Source organism: Dendrobates tinctorius, unplaced genomic scaffold (genome assembly GCF_039654945.1).
Source record: "Dendrobates tinctorius isolate UK_male_01 unplaced genomic scaffold, ASM3965494v1 ptg000070l, whole genome shotgun sequence".
Lineage (NCBI taxonomy): Eukaryota > Metazoa > Chordata > Amphibia > Anura > Dendrobatidae > Dendrobates > Dendrobates tinctorius.
In genome coordinates this window covers 13,241,626-13,258,612 of record NW_027361738.1, presented here as the reverse complement: position 1 = coordinate 13,258,612, position 16,987 = coordinate 13,241,626, and the positions used below count along the sequence as shown (strand labels likewise).

Sequence of the window (16,987 nt, the reverse complement as noted above, 5' to 3'; positions counted from 1 at the left end):
GCGATTTATGGTCAGGATGGGAAAAACTTTTCTTGGTCCAATTACAGCAAACAAATGTAAAGCTAAGACCAACATCTTGGTAATTATGCCAAAAGCATGTATTGCCCCATGCAAACCCCTGTGACCGAGTGCCCTCGTCATGATATCGCATAACATTAAAAAACACACAACAATGAGATGATCTTAGAGGGTTAATCTTCTAAGTTTTCAACAGACATGGTGTTCCTTATGAGAGGACATCCATGTGTTTCTTCAATTAGTAAATGAGCTCAGGATACAGTATCCGACTCACAATTAAGGGGTTATCCGCGACTTAGGGTTTTTTCTATTGGACTCAGAACTTACAGGCAGGTATTTGCTAGCTACCTACCTGTTCTGCGCTGCGACAATCTGTCCCAGTTCAGAACAGTCATGGACCGCTCTTGCCGGTAAGTCTCCTGTTTCCAGTGCCTAACCTTGGGGAGACAACGGAGAATTGGCACAACATAGGCAGTGAAGCCCCATCGCCAGACCAGGCACTACTCCATCATTGTGAGGTCAAAAGAAGCAGGTGAGTCGCCGCCTGAGGTCTTCGCAGTGCAGAACAGGCAAGTAGATAGAAAACAACCTGCCAGTAAGTTCTTAGCCCTATAAGGAAAAAAAAACCTAAGTCCAAGATAACCCCTTTATGGAGGCTGTATATGATGAACCTATATAGCTTATAGATATAAGATAGCCTTTATAGATTTTTGTATATGCCCTACAATTACATTTTCATGGTGGTTGCTATTACATGGGACATAACAGCAGGGTTTCAAAAGTATAGCAGTATACATTTCATGTAATGGGGTTCACTGCAATTATACATCTTATATCTTACAACAGTAATCAAAGACAAAACAATAAGACTTAGCTGCTGAAATGGTTAAAAAAAGTGCCTAACAAATATTTGGGGCAATGCTCATTATGATAACCTCGGTCCATAGACCCTAATGTTAAATATCCGCCATCAAGCATCGGAGTACAGGCTATGATACACAGACTGTACACACACAGCACATATACATGAAATGGCTGCAGGTCTTTTGACCCAATCTTGATAGGCCCATGGGCAAAGATGGGACTGTGGAGTTCGGGTTGGGAGACCCGTGGCCAGTCCGCACATCACAATCTGTACAGAGACCGGGTATCACGGACAACTGAATAAGGTTTTATACAGAGGAGTCCCGACCTAGATCAGACAACTCTGTACTGCAACCTGAAGAAGAGGTGCGGTTTGTCACCTCGAAACTCGTAGTTTCTGTAGTACATATAATAAAGAACTTGAAAGATTTATATGGATTTCTGAAGAATTCTTATCACTAAAGCAGCGCGGATGCTCAGAAGTGCTTTTCTTGGATTCTCAACTTATGATACCTAGTGGACGCGGGCCACCTGCACGAGCTCTGCAGCAGCTATATGACTGCAACAAACGTTGAGAGTGGTTGTGTCTGAACACAACCCATAAAGGGTGAGTACTCCAGAGTACTTTTATATTTTAATTGATTTATACCAGGTGAAGCCCTATGTCTGCGCCCCCGCCCTTGTTTTCTCTGACCTAGATCAGAGAGACACTCTGTACGGCGACACACACACTGCTCCCTGCTGAGCACTATGTATGCGTTTCTGTTGGAATCATCAAAAAACAGTATTTTGATGGAAACCCAATGGAGCCATTGAATATTATCAAGGCAACAAAAGTCAATTTGGACACGGTCCTGGCAGTGTTTGTATTGTTCACACGTGCATAAAAACGTGGCAGACAATGATTTTGAGCATGTCAAGACGAACGCTGCAGGCACAAAGTACATTATTCAAAGTACCTCCGACGGATTTATAATGGTGAATGAATCCATTGGGGCTTCCATTGGAATCCTGTTTTTTGGGTGACCCGGCACAGTGCTCAGCAAGGGGCACTTGTATGACAACAGCCTAATAGTGTTTCCTGTTCTGATGGACTCGAGAGGTCCTTGAATTAGAGAATATGGACCCCCATGTGAAAGACTACATTTTTATCATATCTGCTCCCCCCCGAGAAAATCAGCTACGCCCGCCATATGAAATCTGTCATGATACAATCAGCTTATCCATACCCAATGTAGTTATTTTACTACCCAAGTCAGTAATAATGATGTATCTATTGTGCAGGATTGGTAAATATAATGGCAGGATATAGATACACTGTGATTCTCTTTGACCCTAAAAGAATAACAAATGGCAAGTACACACTATAATATCTCAGGCATAAGGACTCTACAAGAAACTTGGGAACAATTAGCAAAGCATTAAGAAGTAGCAATAAAAAGATATGTTACAAGCCATGAAACAGATACAAATTGTGATTCCACCTGGGGGCCATCCAAGAGATGTCCACCGTGCCAAGTGCCATAGCAACACGGCTCTGCCGGCAGCGTGAATAATATGCTCCTCTGTGACTTGGTAACATAGCGTTTTCATCGAGATGCTGTTATTATAATCTTTAAATCAACCACTCATTTTTACGCACAGTTGGTTCCTTTATCATATCGCCTTTAATAGAAACTGACACCATTTTAGATCTTAGGCCTCCTTCACACGTTCATGTTCCCAATACATGCGGCATCCATTTTTTTCACGGATACCACATGTGCCCATTATAACCTATGGGTCTGCGCACATGTCCGTTTTTTTATCGGCAGCACGAATGATAAAGGACAATACAAGTCTATGGGCCATGAAAAAACAAGGATGGCAGAGCGATATATGACAAACTGTAGTGCACAACCAATGTTAGTGAATGGTAAATTTAGAATTGCTGTGCACATGCTGCGGAAAAATCCACGCAGATTGGCAGCGGGTTTTTTTCCGCAGCATGTCAATTCTTATTGCGGATCCGCAGCTGCGTTTTTCAGTCTGGCATTCTCTCTCTCTCCTACAAGAAGCACAAGGGAGAAACTTCTACCGAATCCATTCCCCGTCCCACCAAACAAATCCGCACAGCAAAAATGCATTAAAATCCGCAACAAATCCACTTGAAAACCGCAAACGTTTTTCCCTGCAGAAAATTCCGCAGGCTAATCTGCAACGTGTGCACACACCCTAAAGCGGGGCTGATGGGTGAGTGACGCTGCATACAGTGATATCCGTCACCCGAGGCATGTGTAGTGTAAATGCCCGCTTATTCTGGTTACCTAAATCCAATGTTTAATCACTGCTGCATAACTGAGTTACAGTATAATTACATTATGATGTAGCAGTGAACCGTCTTCCTTTATACATTTATGCTTTACAAGGATCAGGGCTTATTTTATTGATTTGCACCCCAGGAAATCTGTAGTCGATTATGCTACATTTGGAACGGTTTCAACTTCAAACCAATTTGTGTTGCTGTCAAGCGTGAAGATTTAAGTTAAAAGAAAAGTTAATAATAATTTAAAAATACAAGTAAAAAGAAGCAAAATCTCAGCATGAACTTCAGCTGGTTAAGAAAAAAAATGTGTAAAATGTATCACTAACGTGTTATGACAAAACACTGGGTATTTTAGGAGAAAATACCCAGTGTTCACTTATAGCAAATTAGTGATACGTTTTATAAGTTTTTTCTTAACCAGTATTGATGCTCAATTGGTTCCCTAAAGGTCCCCGATTTCCAGGCTCCAGTGCTAATGTGACTTGTCAACACTTGCCCTCTGTATTATTGCATAGGGGGCAACACGTATATCTTTATAGGATCTGAAACACTACATCTAACATGCAGGTAGGGACTCGGGTCCAAATTTTGCAAAGGGGCCCATCAGACTCTAGTTATGCCACTGTTCCTTATCACATGCAAAATAAATAAGAACAAGATATGCAAAATGGGATTTATAGTTTGGTATTATCAGTAGATTGTCAGCTGAATACCGGAAGCTCAGAAAGGCCGTGGTGTAAAGGTACTGTCACACTTAGGCTGTGTGCACACGCTGCGGATTAGGTGCGGATTCATCCGCGCGGATTTTGTAAAATCCGCAGGTAAAAATACCTGTGGTTTTACCTGCGGATTGCTCTGCGGTTTTTCATCCCCTCAATGGAGGAGATGGCAAACCACAGGGGAATCCGCAGAAAGAATTGACATGTCAATTCTTTCTGCGGATTGAAAACCGCAGATAATCCGCGCGGAAAATTCCACACCATCTGCATTGCGGTTTTTGATTCCCATAGGGAATCATGGTACTGTACACCGCAGCAAAAACTGCTGCGGGTCCGCAGCAGCCAAAACCGCTGCGGAACCGCAGCAAAATCCGAAGCGTGTGTACACAGCCTTAGCGATGTACCAGCGATCCCAACCAGCGATATGACGCAGTCAGGATCGCTGGTGCATCGCTAAGTGGTCGCTAGTGAGCTGCCACACAGGCAGATCTCACCAGCGACATTGCAGGGGTCGGGGGGTCGCTACTTACCTGTCAGACGCGGCGATCCTGACATCCTTCCGCCCGGCTCCACGCGTCGCTCGTCTCCACAGCAGGAAGCCGACGACAAGAAACAGTCCAGGATGTTCTCGCGCGATCAGCAATAACCAGCGGGGGAACCGGTCGGAGGTAAGTATCAGACAAAGCAATATCGCTATAATGTCACAAAAACCAGTGACGTTATAGCGATATTGCTAGCGATATCGCTTAGTGTGACGGGGCCTTTAATATATACTAATCAGAAGAAAACCATAAATTACAATTTCTAACAGTGTTATCAGGGAATTACATCACAAAAAGGTGCAAACAATTCTGATTTACAAATCCTGATTGTAAGGATCTGTTGTTGTGTGCACTTCTGTGTTGGAGAATAACGGAAGCCATGCTCCAGTGCTGAATCCATCAACTACTGTAGAGTGCGATATCCATCATTTTGCAGGGAAGTCAAGAGCATAGCCATAAGTTGCCTTCTTAACGAGGGAAGAAATGTTAGTACAAGTAGGGAAAAGTTCCCCCAAATGTGATAGGATGTATTCGGATTCCGTTGGATTTATGGAAATAGCATGTATGGATAAGCCGATATCATGGAGACAGCGTGAAGCCAGTGACAAGAAATTGCTTATACAATCCTGCAAATATTGAGCAGAAATGAAAAAGCACAGATGGCACTGAAGGCCTTAAGGGAAAACTAGGATATTTTTTAATAAAACCAGCAGACAAATAGGATACTATAACTATAATGAACAGCTGTGACTACATACTGGAGGAACAAAGCAGCTCTCAAACAACAGGCTAAAGGAACATCACACACATTTGTAAGATTTTTCTCTAAGGTTCTAGCTTATGGTCAGTTCATCATATTGGTCCAGTGCGAGTAGGAAAAGGAGTTTTCCACCCTCTTACAAAAAAGTAGAGGCAAATTTCTAACTGAAGAATGAGGGATTTTGTCCAATAAGAGGGGCGAAGAGTAGGTGCAACAGAGAAGTGTGAAGAAGTGTCAAAAAAGGAACCAAGAGGGACTGTGATGTAGTGAGTGAAGTGTAGGCCACATCGGTTCGGTGTGCAAAATGCCAAGCTTGCTACGGTAGGAGACTGGTGAAAAGAGAGATGACTAAGAGAGGGGTTGTGACCAAGCCGGGTTGTGTAAGTGTTTGTTGTCCTGCGAAGACAGCGACACAGAGAGATTGTTGCGGAGTTAAGAGGGTGCTGTTGAAAAGATTCCCAACAGGACTGCCAACTTGACTTTTTATTTTTTCCTGGACAGCTGAACAAAAAAACCCAACAATATTTTTTATGGACACATTGGAAAGCCATAATAAATCTTTATGGTTATAAGTGATCCATGTCTACAGCTTATAATTCTGATATGAAGACATCTGTTGTATTCACCGTGAACGGTAAAATGATTATCATTATAGTCAAAATAATCTGTCTAGGCTTCTTCAGTTTCAAAAGAATCAACCCTGGCTGTCAAATGTCAGCAAAAGTATATACTGGGATACAGAGACATCGCGAGACCAAGAGGGATATGGGTGGCAAAGTGGATTTTCTGCAGGTATGTCAGAGTGAGTTTATCCCATGACGGTACCATAAGTCTGACAGGGGCTGGAAGGTGCAGTTACAGAAGGACCAAGTGGTATAATATCTGTCATTTTTGCTGAACCGCCTTTTTTTATGTAAATTCATCCTTCTGCTGTTCCTGAATTAAGAATGACTTTACCATCAAGGTATATAGATATTACTCTATATAAAGGGGTATACCATCCTCCATCCTTTATTAAAGGGCTTCACCCTGCACACATCACTCAACCGAAAACCCATTAACGAGCAATAGCTGGTTTTGTCTATATGAGTGTTACACCTCCCGACTCTCACCTGGGGACCTCCTCCTCCCGGCGCCCTCCCAGTTCATTCTCATGCCGTTCCCCGTCTGGTTTTTCAGGGTCACGGCGCGTCAGAGGTCCGCGCACGCGCGCTCGCTCCTCCCCGGCCACCAGGCATCCTGGGAGCACGTGACCCGGTGGCTCCGCCCCATCATGGCGGCACCCACCGGGTATTTCTGCTTGGCGTCTTGGCAGGTAAGACGCCTGTTTGTCATTGTCCGTGGCGCTGGGCATTCCATGCTCAGCGTCACCCCCGACTCTCAGGTCCTTGCGCACCCTCTGTGCTGAGGTTCTGCTCTCTGCCCTGCTTCCGCCTGGCATCCCTGTCCGGTGTCTCCCTGCTATTGCTCCCTCCTCCGTTCTCACGTCCTACCTCCCTCTCCTGTCCCTCCGCTAGCCATCCTGTATTACTACCGTGCCTGTTCCTCACCTGTACCGCTGCCTCCGTAATTGTCTGTATCCTGTGTATTGTGCCTCTTGTCCCTAAATTCCTGTGTACTGCCAGTACCCCTAGGTCCTGTGTCTCCTAATCTCCTGGGGTCCTCCTTCTATTTCAGCTATTGGTCTCTTCCTCGTCCTGATCCATTCCGGTTCCCTCAATCTGTCTCCTCCTGCCTCGGGTCCATACAATCCCTCGTATGCTCTCCTGCACTCTGATCTTCTCTCCTGTATACTCCCCGGGTCGTCCCTTTGGATCCGGCTGTCGTGGTTCCATCTCCCTTGGGCTTGCCCCTAACACTCCCTGTATAGGGGGTGGTCATCACCTGGTCCGCTCGCCCTTGGGGGCTCTGGAGCCATGACCCAGAAGGTCCACTCTAGGGTTCCTACCTAGAACCCTAACAATGAGTTAATGGGTCCTTGGTCCTAATTTATCTTCTGCCATTTGTTTTTAGGCCCATCTCAGGCAGCATACATAAGGTGTATATATACTTTTATATAAAATATATATCTTTTTTCTATGGTGATCCCTTAGCTTATGCATACTTCTCTGTAGTTGTTTACATTCATGTATGTATGCGCTAGGTTGATCCCAATTTATTAGGAGTGTTAGTTCCCTACAGTGTTCAGGGATCAGTGGGATACATAACCCTAGTAGCTCCATTTTACTAATTTTGAAAAAAATGAGCTCAATAGTAAACTATCATGGCCTCCAGGGAAGTAGGAACCCATGTTTGACACCTGTGGGTACTGAACTATTTTAGCTCCATAGAAACCTTAAACTGCTTATGAATTATTGCTCGACTTTAGTCTCATCTTCGCAGAGTGGTGCTGGGCTTTATAGAAGCGCTTCTGCGTTACAATATTAAAGCGAATGCATGGTCAGAAAATTGCTAAATGTTGTAACAAATAATCCTTGAATATTGCAGTTCTCACGCTTTCAGCAGAGCCCTCCAATGGACCACCGCTGGGAACATAACTCTTAAGCTTTTACTGTGAACATTGGGAAAGGTGAAACCTTCTTAATCATGTACTGAAATTACAGAAACACAATGCAGCCGAAATTTTGATTTATATTTTTAATAAGAACAAACAATAAAAAAAAGTTTCAATTGTTTCCAAATTCTAAATGCTTTTTTTCTCTCTTTTGTTTGCTTTTCTAGCTTGTTATAACAAAGTAATCATCAGACTCCTCCGGTGTGTTGAGCCCACCACCTACAGGTTACAGCACATTCTACCATCTGGAAAACGCTGGCATCCTACTTGTCTATTTTTTTTAGTCCTGTCTGCGTTCTTTCATTAAGTTTTATTATTTTCCTACACCTGTGTTATTCCAAAGAATTTTTTTCATTTAACCCATGTATCTGTATAGGTTATGACAGCTTCTGATTCCATCTTTGCCGTTGTGTTACTGACCTTCACCTGTTCATCTTTTGGCTTTGCCCTCACTTACTGTGCCTGTTACACCATAGCTCTGTAGTTTCCCACCTTGTTTGCTGCAGTCTTCATTATTGCATGTTGGTTTTGGTCTTTATGGACTGCACTACTCACATTCTTTGGCCTTGGTCAGATGGCCGTAGATTCTCTCATCTGAGAGAATCGGACATATTATGCTAATGACCTTAGTCTCAAACTCAGTAAAGTTGTGACTCAGCAGCGATCTCGCTACCGAGATCGCTTAGTGTGACAGGGCCTTAAGAGTTTGAGCAGTGTCAGTTTACTGTGAACCGATTCTCTCCCATGAGAGAATCGCAGAATAGGTGTGGAGAAGACGGAGAACTTAATTCCTCCATCTTCTTCATTGTATCTGTCGGCGTAAATCAGGCTGCACTCGGATGACATCCAAGTGCAGTCCGATATTTTACATGCACCCATAGACTTGTATGGGTGCGCACGGGCTGATTAGTGGATGCACTCGCAGTATGCCGCAATTTTTTTCTCATGCCAAACCAGCATGTATCAAAAACAGCATGTTTAATGTCACTCTGCAAATACTCAGTCTGGGGATCGGGGTGGACACTTCATAGCACTAATATTGTTTGTCTGAAACTGGGATTTTGCCTACCTGCTGGTGTGTTTGTGGGTCGTTTACCTGCTGACACACCCATTTCAATGGCTTTTCTTCTTCCGCATAAGACAACATGACTTCTTTCAGTATAATAATATATTCACTCTGGTCCATGGTGCCTGATATGCGATAAATGGGCCCAACTCCACAGTATGAGAAACATCCTAAACTATTATGATTGCACCTCCATGTTTTACAGTGTACAGTGGCTTAAATTCAGTGTTGATGGGTAATCTCACAAAATGTCTGTGGACTCTAGATCCAAAAAGAACAATCTTGCTCTCATCTGTCCATAGAATGTTGCTCCTCTTCTCTTTAGGCCAGTCAATGAGTTCTTTGGCAAACTCTAACCTTTTCAACACGTCTATTTTTCAGCAATGGTACTTTACGGGGGTTTCTTGCATACAGTTTGGCTTCATGTAGGTGTCTTCTGATGGTTGCAGGACTCACAGGTAACTGAAGATCTTCTCTGATCTCCTCGGAGCTGATCACTGGATGCTTCTTTGCCATTCTTGTGATTCTATGATATACGCCAATTATAGTATTTCTTTTCCTACCACGTGTTTTGTTTGCCATTTTAAATCATTGGAAATCTTTTTAGCTGAGCAGTCAATTATTTTCTGCACTTCGTTATATGTTTTCCCTCTCCAATCCACTTCTTAATCAAAGTTCTTTCTCGTTCGGTACAATGTCTAGAACAAATCATTTTACTCACTGATCGAGGGATAAAACCAGCAGGGACATTTGCTGCCCACCGTCTTTATATAAGGGCCATAATTGACACCAGATTCTTCACAGAGTGAATGATCTCACTAATTGAACACTGCACTCATATTAATTAGAACACCCCCTTTCATTAAGGGAGTCAATTACAGCCAATTAGTAGCGTGCATATGACTGTTGATTCTGTTTGTTGCCTATTACTTGCCTATACCTAGTCAGGAATTAGGTAGTTCTGGTGATATATACCTCAGATCAAACAACTCTTCAAAATTATATGAGGCCATTGACAGTGGTACAATCATAATATTTGTCACTCAACCCAAAAAGGTTGTACATCTCTACATTAAGGCTGTGTGCACACGCTGCGGAATCTGCTGCGGATTGATCCGCGTGGATTTTCAAAATCCGCAGATAAATCCGCAGGTCAAAAGACCTGCGGTTTATCTGCGGATTAGCCCTGCAGTTTATCACCTATACAATGGAGGAGATGGTAAACCGCTGCGGAATCCACAGAAAGAATTGACATGTCAATTAAACCGCAGAAAATCTGTGTGGAAAATTCTGCAGCATCTGCACTGCGGTTTCCATTTCCCATAGGATATTATTGTACTGTACACAGGGCCAAAACCGCTGCGGCTCCGCAGCAGAATCCGCAGCGTGTGCACACACCCTAAAGAGTAATAAAAAAAAACTGGACTAGAAGTCAAACTGAACTTTTCTACCTATATGTAATAGCAATGCCATTACAACCCATTTGGATGGTTTTCTACACACTGTTTTTAGGAAAACCGATGTTTTTCCTCTGACATTTTTTTGCCGCATAAAATGTTGCAGGCAGATGTTAGCGTGACATTGAGGCTGTGTGCCCACGTAGCGATTTTTAAGCGTTTTTGCCGCGATTTTCGGCGTGAAAACGCTGCGAAAACGCTTAAAAATCATGTACAGAACGCCCCCCCATGCATTCCTATGGCATTCTGCACATGCTGTGCTAATGCTGCGCTTTTCTCCGCGGCGGAATCGCATCGCGGAAAAAATCGCAGCATGCTCATTCTTTTGTGTGGAATCGCAAAGAATTGCCGCGATTCCGCACCCATAGGAATGCATGAGAATCGCTTACTTCCTGCATGTGGCTATGCCCACCATGCGCGAAGTTAAGTGTCTCATGTGCGGTTGGTACCCACGGTGTGGAGGAGAGGAGACTGTCCTCCAGGCCCTGGGTACCATACCCCTGTAAAAAAAAGAATAAAAAATAAAAAATCGGGGTATATTTACCTTCCGGTGTCCCGCGCTGCATTCCCGGCCTAGCGTTCCCAGTAATGCCTTGCGGCAAGGTCCTGTGATGATGTGGTCTCGCGTGACTCTAGCGGTCTCGCTATAGCAACGCGAGACTACGTCATCACAGGTCTCACAAGGCATTACTGGGAACGCTGAGGCCCGGGATGGCAGCGCGGGACGCCGGAAGGTAAATATACCCCGATTTTATTTTTTTAGCATTTTTAACATTCTATCTTTTACTATTGATGCTGCATAGGCGGCCTCAATAGTAAAAACCTGGTCACACTTGTCAAACACTATGTTTGACGAGTGTGACCAACCTGTCAATCACTTTCCAAGCGATGCTTCAAATCGCTTGGAAAGTGCTTGAATATCGCACGCGAAAATCGCGGCAAAATCGCGCGGAAAAAAACGCGTGATTTCTGGGAAGGAGTCCGGTTTTTAGTGAGCGTTTTAAAACGCTACGTGGGCACATAGCCTTAAAGCAGTGTTAAAGTTAGGCCACATTGCACACATTGAGTATTTGGTGAGCTTTTTACATCAGTATTTGTGACCGTTCCACTCCTGGTTTTGGCTTCCAAATACTGAGGTAAACTACTGACCAAATACTCAGTGTGTGCACAGGGCCTTAGAAAGACATGGCTGCTTTCTTTTAGAAACTGAGTCACATGTGACCATGGACTGTGTGTGGCATTTTACCTCAACTTCATTCACTTCAATAAGGATGTATTGCAAAACCAAATACAACACCTGGTCAGTGATTGCTGCTTTCTTCATAAAAGCAACAATGTCTTTCTATTCCTGTAGAACCTCTTTCAGGGAAACCTGTCAGAAAATTCTGAATCATATTCTGGATTTGGTATTGCAAACAAACATACTTTAAAGCGGGGCCAGGGATAAAGTGAGTAGTAGATCCCCACCGAGCTCTCCCTTCCCTGCTCAGCTAGATTGACAGGTCACTCCCTATACACACACAGTGCGGAGTACAGTGGGGAGAGGTGGGAGAGGACATACCTTAATGATTAGCCACCCTAGTAACCTTGCCCCAACAAAGGTGCCCTCACCGAGTCTGTGGGTACTATCATTATTCATCTGACATGGCAAGTCATCTGTCCTGGTTTTGCTATAATTTATAAAATCTTTGGTGATGCAAGAATATTAAGCAAACCGTATCAACTGAAAAAGATTGTGCTACCTCCCCCCCCCACGAATATGAACTTAAAATGCTGCTTTAGCTTTGTACACGGTTTAGCAGCAAACATTAAACACTGAAAAGACAATTTATAATTTCTTCATGGAGCATTTTACTTGTTGCATGTCCCCTGTGTTTCCAGGACTCTCAGTTATTTACTGCAGAGAATACAGTAACACGGAGCTGCTTCTCTACACTGTGAATTTCCTGCGGGTACTAAGAAATGTTCAACACAAAACTACTTATGGCTTAGACTTGGCCTACAAACAATTACTAGAGCGTACCTGTCTCTTATTGTCAGCTGTCTCTGAACTAGTGGGTGTAGATTAGCGGCTTTGATATCCCACAGACTGAACACACAACTATGAGAGATTTCTGCTTTCCGGTCTCCTTTAGTCCATATTCAAAGGCAGCAGATACTAGGACATTACAGCATGGGAGGATTTCATACAACAGTACTGAGCTGTGTAACCATGAATCCAGCACTGGAGTGAGATAAAACACATATTAAAAAAGCAGCAGCACCTTCTCTCTGAATCTCTTTAGCTCACTCTCCCATTCCCTCCTCATCTCCATTTACCTCTTCATAGACTTAAAAAGGCAGCTGTAATCAAGTCTGTCTGACAGTGTAAAAAGAAAGGTGAGTCTGTGTAATGTGGAGTACCATCTAAATGAGGTTGCCTTGTTGCTGGCAGAACTACACATTTTGATCAAAATTAAGCCTTAGGTTTTACGTACATCAGTGTTCAAAATAATAGCATCCCAATATGACTAACCAGATTAATCACTGTTTTTGGTATAGATTATATTCCCACAGGGGCGGACACAGACTGTAGTGGGCCCCTGTGCAAGAAATTTTTTGCCCCCCCCCCCTTCATAGGGCAACAAAATTATTTGTTGTTATCTAATATTGAGGCTATGCAGGGCTGGATATAATATCTGTATAGAACATAATGTAACCCCCCCCATAGAATATTATGCAGTCCCCCCCCCCATATAGTATAATGCAGTCCGTCCACAGAATATATGGCAACCCCCTCATAGGATAAAATGCAGCCCATTATATAGTATAATGTAGCCCCTCCATAGAATATAATGTAGCCCTCCTCATATAGTATAATGCAGCCCCCATAGAATATAATATAATACAGCCCACCTATAGAATATAATGTAGCCCCAAATAGAATATAATACAGCCCACCTCCCCATGGAATATAACGTAGCCCCCCCATATTATATAACACAGCCTCCCCTTATAGAATATAATGTAAAATGTACCCCCCATGGTATATAACACAGCCACATAGTATATAGCCCAGCACCACATGGTATATAGCCCAGCCCACCATGGTATAATACAGTCTATATAGCCCCCCCCCCAGAATGGTATAATACAGCCCAGCATGGTATAATACAGCCTAGCATGGTATATAGCCCCCCCAGCATGGTATAATACAGCCCAGCATGGTATATAGCCCACACCAGCATGGTATAATACAGCCCAGCATGGTATAATACAGCCCAGCATGGTATATAGCCCCCCCCAGCATGGTATAATACAGCCCAGCATGGTATATAGCCCCCCAGCATGGTATAATACAGCCCAGCATGGTATATAGCCCCCCCAGCATGGTATGACACAGCCCAGCATGGTATATAGCCCCCCCCAGCATGGTATGATACAGCCCAGCATGGTATATAGCCCCCCCAGTATATGATATGATACAGCCCAGCATGGTATATAGCCTCCCCAGCACGGTATGATACAGCCCAGCACGGTATATAGCCCCCCCCCCCAGCATGGTATAATACAGCCCAGCATGGTATATAGCCCCCCCAGCATGGTATGATACAGCCCAGCATGGTATATAGCCCCCCAGCATGGTATAATACAGCCCAGCAGGGTATATAGCCCCCAGCATGGTATGATACAGCCCAGCATGGTATATAGCCCCCCCCAGCAGGGTATGATACAGCACAGCATGGTATATAGCCCCTCCCAGCATGGTATATAGCCCCCCCAGCATGGTATAATACAGCCCAGCATGGTATATAGCCCCCCAGCATGGTATGATACAGCCCAGCATGGTATATAGCCCCCCCAGCATGGTATAATACAGCCCAGCAGGGTATATAGCCCCCCCATCATGGTATGATACAGCCCAGCATGGTATATAGCCCCCCCAGCATGGTATAATACAGCCCAGCATGGTATATAGCCCCCCCCCAGCATGGTATGATACAGCCCAGCAGGGTATGATACAGCACAGCATGGTATATAGCCCCCCCAGTATGGTATAATACAGCCCAGCATGGTATATAGCCCCCCCAGCATGGTATGATACAGCCCATCATGGTATATAGCCCCCCCCAGCATGGTATGATACAGCCCAGCATGGTATATAGCCCCCCCAGCATGGTATAATACAGCCCAGCATGGTATATAGCCCCCCAGCATGGTATGATACAGCCCATCATGGTATATAGCCCCCCCCAGCATGGTATATAGCCCCCCCAGCATGGTATAATACAGCCCAGCATGGTATATAGCCCCCCCAGCATGGTATGATACAGCCCAGCATGGTATATAGCCCCCCCAGCATGGTATAATACAGCCCAGCAGGGTATATAGCCCCCCCATCATGGTATGATACAGCCCAGCATGGTATATAGCCCCCCCAGCATGGTATAATACAGCCCAGCATGGTATATAGCCCCCCCCCAGCATGGTATGATACAGCCCAGCAGGGTATATAGCCCCCCCAGCATGGTATGATACAGCCCATCATGGTATATAGCCCCCCCCAGCATGGTATGATACAGCCCAGCATGGTATATAGCCCCCCCAGCATGGTATAATACAGCCCAGCATGGTATATAGCCCCCCAGCATGGTATGATACAGCCCATCATGGTATATAGCCCCCCCCAGCATGGTATGATACAGCCCAGCATGGTATATAGCCCCCCCAGCATGGTATAATACAGCCCAGCATGGTATATAGCCCCCCAGCATGGTATGATACAGCCCATCATGGTATATAGCCCCCCCCAGCATGGTATGATACAGCCCAGCATGGTATATAGACCCCCCAGCATGGTATAATACAGCCCAGCATGGTATATAGCCCACCAGCATGGTATATAGCCCCCCCAGCATGGTATGATACAGCCCAGCATGGTATATAGACCCCCCAGCATGGTATAATACAGCCCAGCATGGTATATAGCCCCCCCCAGCATGGTATAATACAGCCCAGCATGTTATATAGCCCCCCCCCAGCATGGTATGATACAGCCCAGAATGGTATATAGCCCCCCCAGCATGGTATATAGCCCCCCAGCATGGTATGATACAGCCCATCATGGTATATAGCCCCCCCCAGCATGGTATGATACAGCCCAGCATGGTATATAGCCCCCCCAGCATGGTATAATACAGCCCAGCATGGTATATAGCCCACCAGCATGGTATGATACAGCCCATCATGGTATATAGCCCCCCCAGCATGGTATGATACAGCCCAGCATGGTATATAGCCCCCCCAGCATGGTATAATACAGCCCAGCATGGTATATAGCCCCCCAGCATGGTATGATACAGCCCATCATGGTATATAGCCCCCCCCAGCATGGTATGATACAGCCCAGCATGGTATATAGCCCCCCCAGCATGGTATAATACAGCCCAGCATGGTATATAGCCCACCAGCATGGTATATAGCCCCCCCAGCATGGTATGATACAGCCCAGCATGGTATATAGACCCCCCAGCATGGTATAATACAGCCCAGCATGGTATATAGCCCCCCCCAGCATGGTATAATACAGCCCAGCATGTTATATAGCCCCCCCCAGCATGGTATGATACAGCCCAGAATGGTATATAGCCCCCCCAGCATGGTATATAGCCCCCCAGCATGGTATGATACAGCCCATCATGGTATATAGCCCCCCCCAGCATGGTATGATACAGCCCAGCATGGTATATAGCCCCCCCAGCATGGTATAATACAGCCCAGCATGGTATATAGCCCACCAGCATGGTATGATACAGCCCATCATGGTATATAGCCCCCCCCAGCATGGTATAATACAGCCCAGCATGGTATATAGCCCCCCCAGCATGGTATAATACAGCCCAGCATGGTATATAGCCCACCAGCATGGTATGATACAGCCCATCATGGTATATAGCCCCCCCCAGCATGGTATGATACAGCCCAGCATGGTATATAGCCCCCCCAGCATGGTATAATACAGCCCAGCATGGTATATAGCCCACCAGCATGGTATATAGCCCCCCCAGCATGGTATGATACAGCCCAGCATGGTATATAGACCCCCCAGCATGGTATAATACAGCCCAGCATGGTATATAGCCCCCCCCAGCATGGTATAATACAGCCCAGCATGTTATATAGCCCCCCCCAGCATGGTATGATACAGCCCAGAATGGTATATAGCCCCCCCAGCATGGTATATAGCCCCCCAGCATGGTATGATACAGCCCATCATGGTATATAGCCCCCCCCAGCATGGTATGATACAGCCCAGCATGGTATATAGCCCCCCCAGCATGGTATAATACAGCCCAGCATGGTATATAGCCCACCAGCATGGTATGATACAGCCCATCATGGTATATAGCCCCCCCCAGCATGGTATAATACAGCCCAGCATGGTATATAGCCTCCCCAGCATGGTATAATACAGCCCAGCATGGTATATAGCCCACCAGCATGGTATGATACAGCCCATCATGGTATATAGCCCCCCCCAGCATGGTATGATACAGCCCAGCATGGTATATAGCCATCCCCAGCACGGCCCCACAGTCCAGTACTCACACTAATTAAAAAAAAAACAAAAAAAACACACTCCTCACCTTCTCCTCGTGCCTGCGCTGCTCCTGTCTCCTCTCCTGCACTGCCTGCCTGGTACACACAGTGAGAGCGCGATGG

At 45.2% G+C, this 16,987-nt stretch overlaps 1 protein-coding gene across 2 annotated transcripts in view; it reads right to left on the bottom strand.

The window, feature by feature from the left end:
- The window catches only part of GSDME (gasdermin E), a 168,540-nt gene that overhangs the window by 9,105 nt on the left and 142,448 nt on the right, over positions 1-16,987 (bottom strand). Inside the window, exon 9 of one of the 2 annotated variants that reach the window (XR_012233379.1) lies at positions 12,309-12,509. The exons of the other annotated variant lie outside the window; for it this stretch is intronic. The gene's annotated coding sequence lies outside the window, so the exon portion shown is untranslated. The remainder of the gene's footprint in view (positions 1-12,308; positions 12,510-16,987) is intronic. 2 annotated transcript variants of the gene reach the window in all.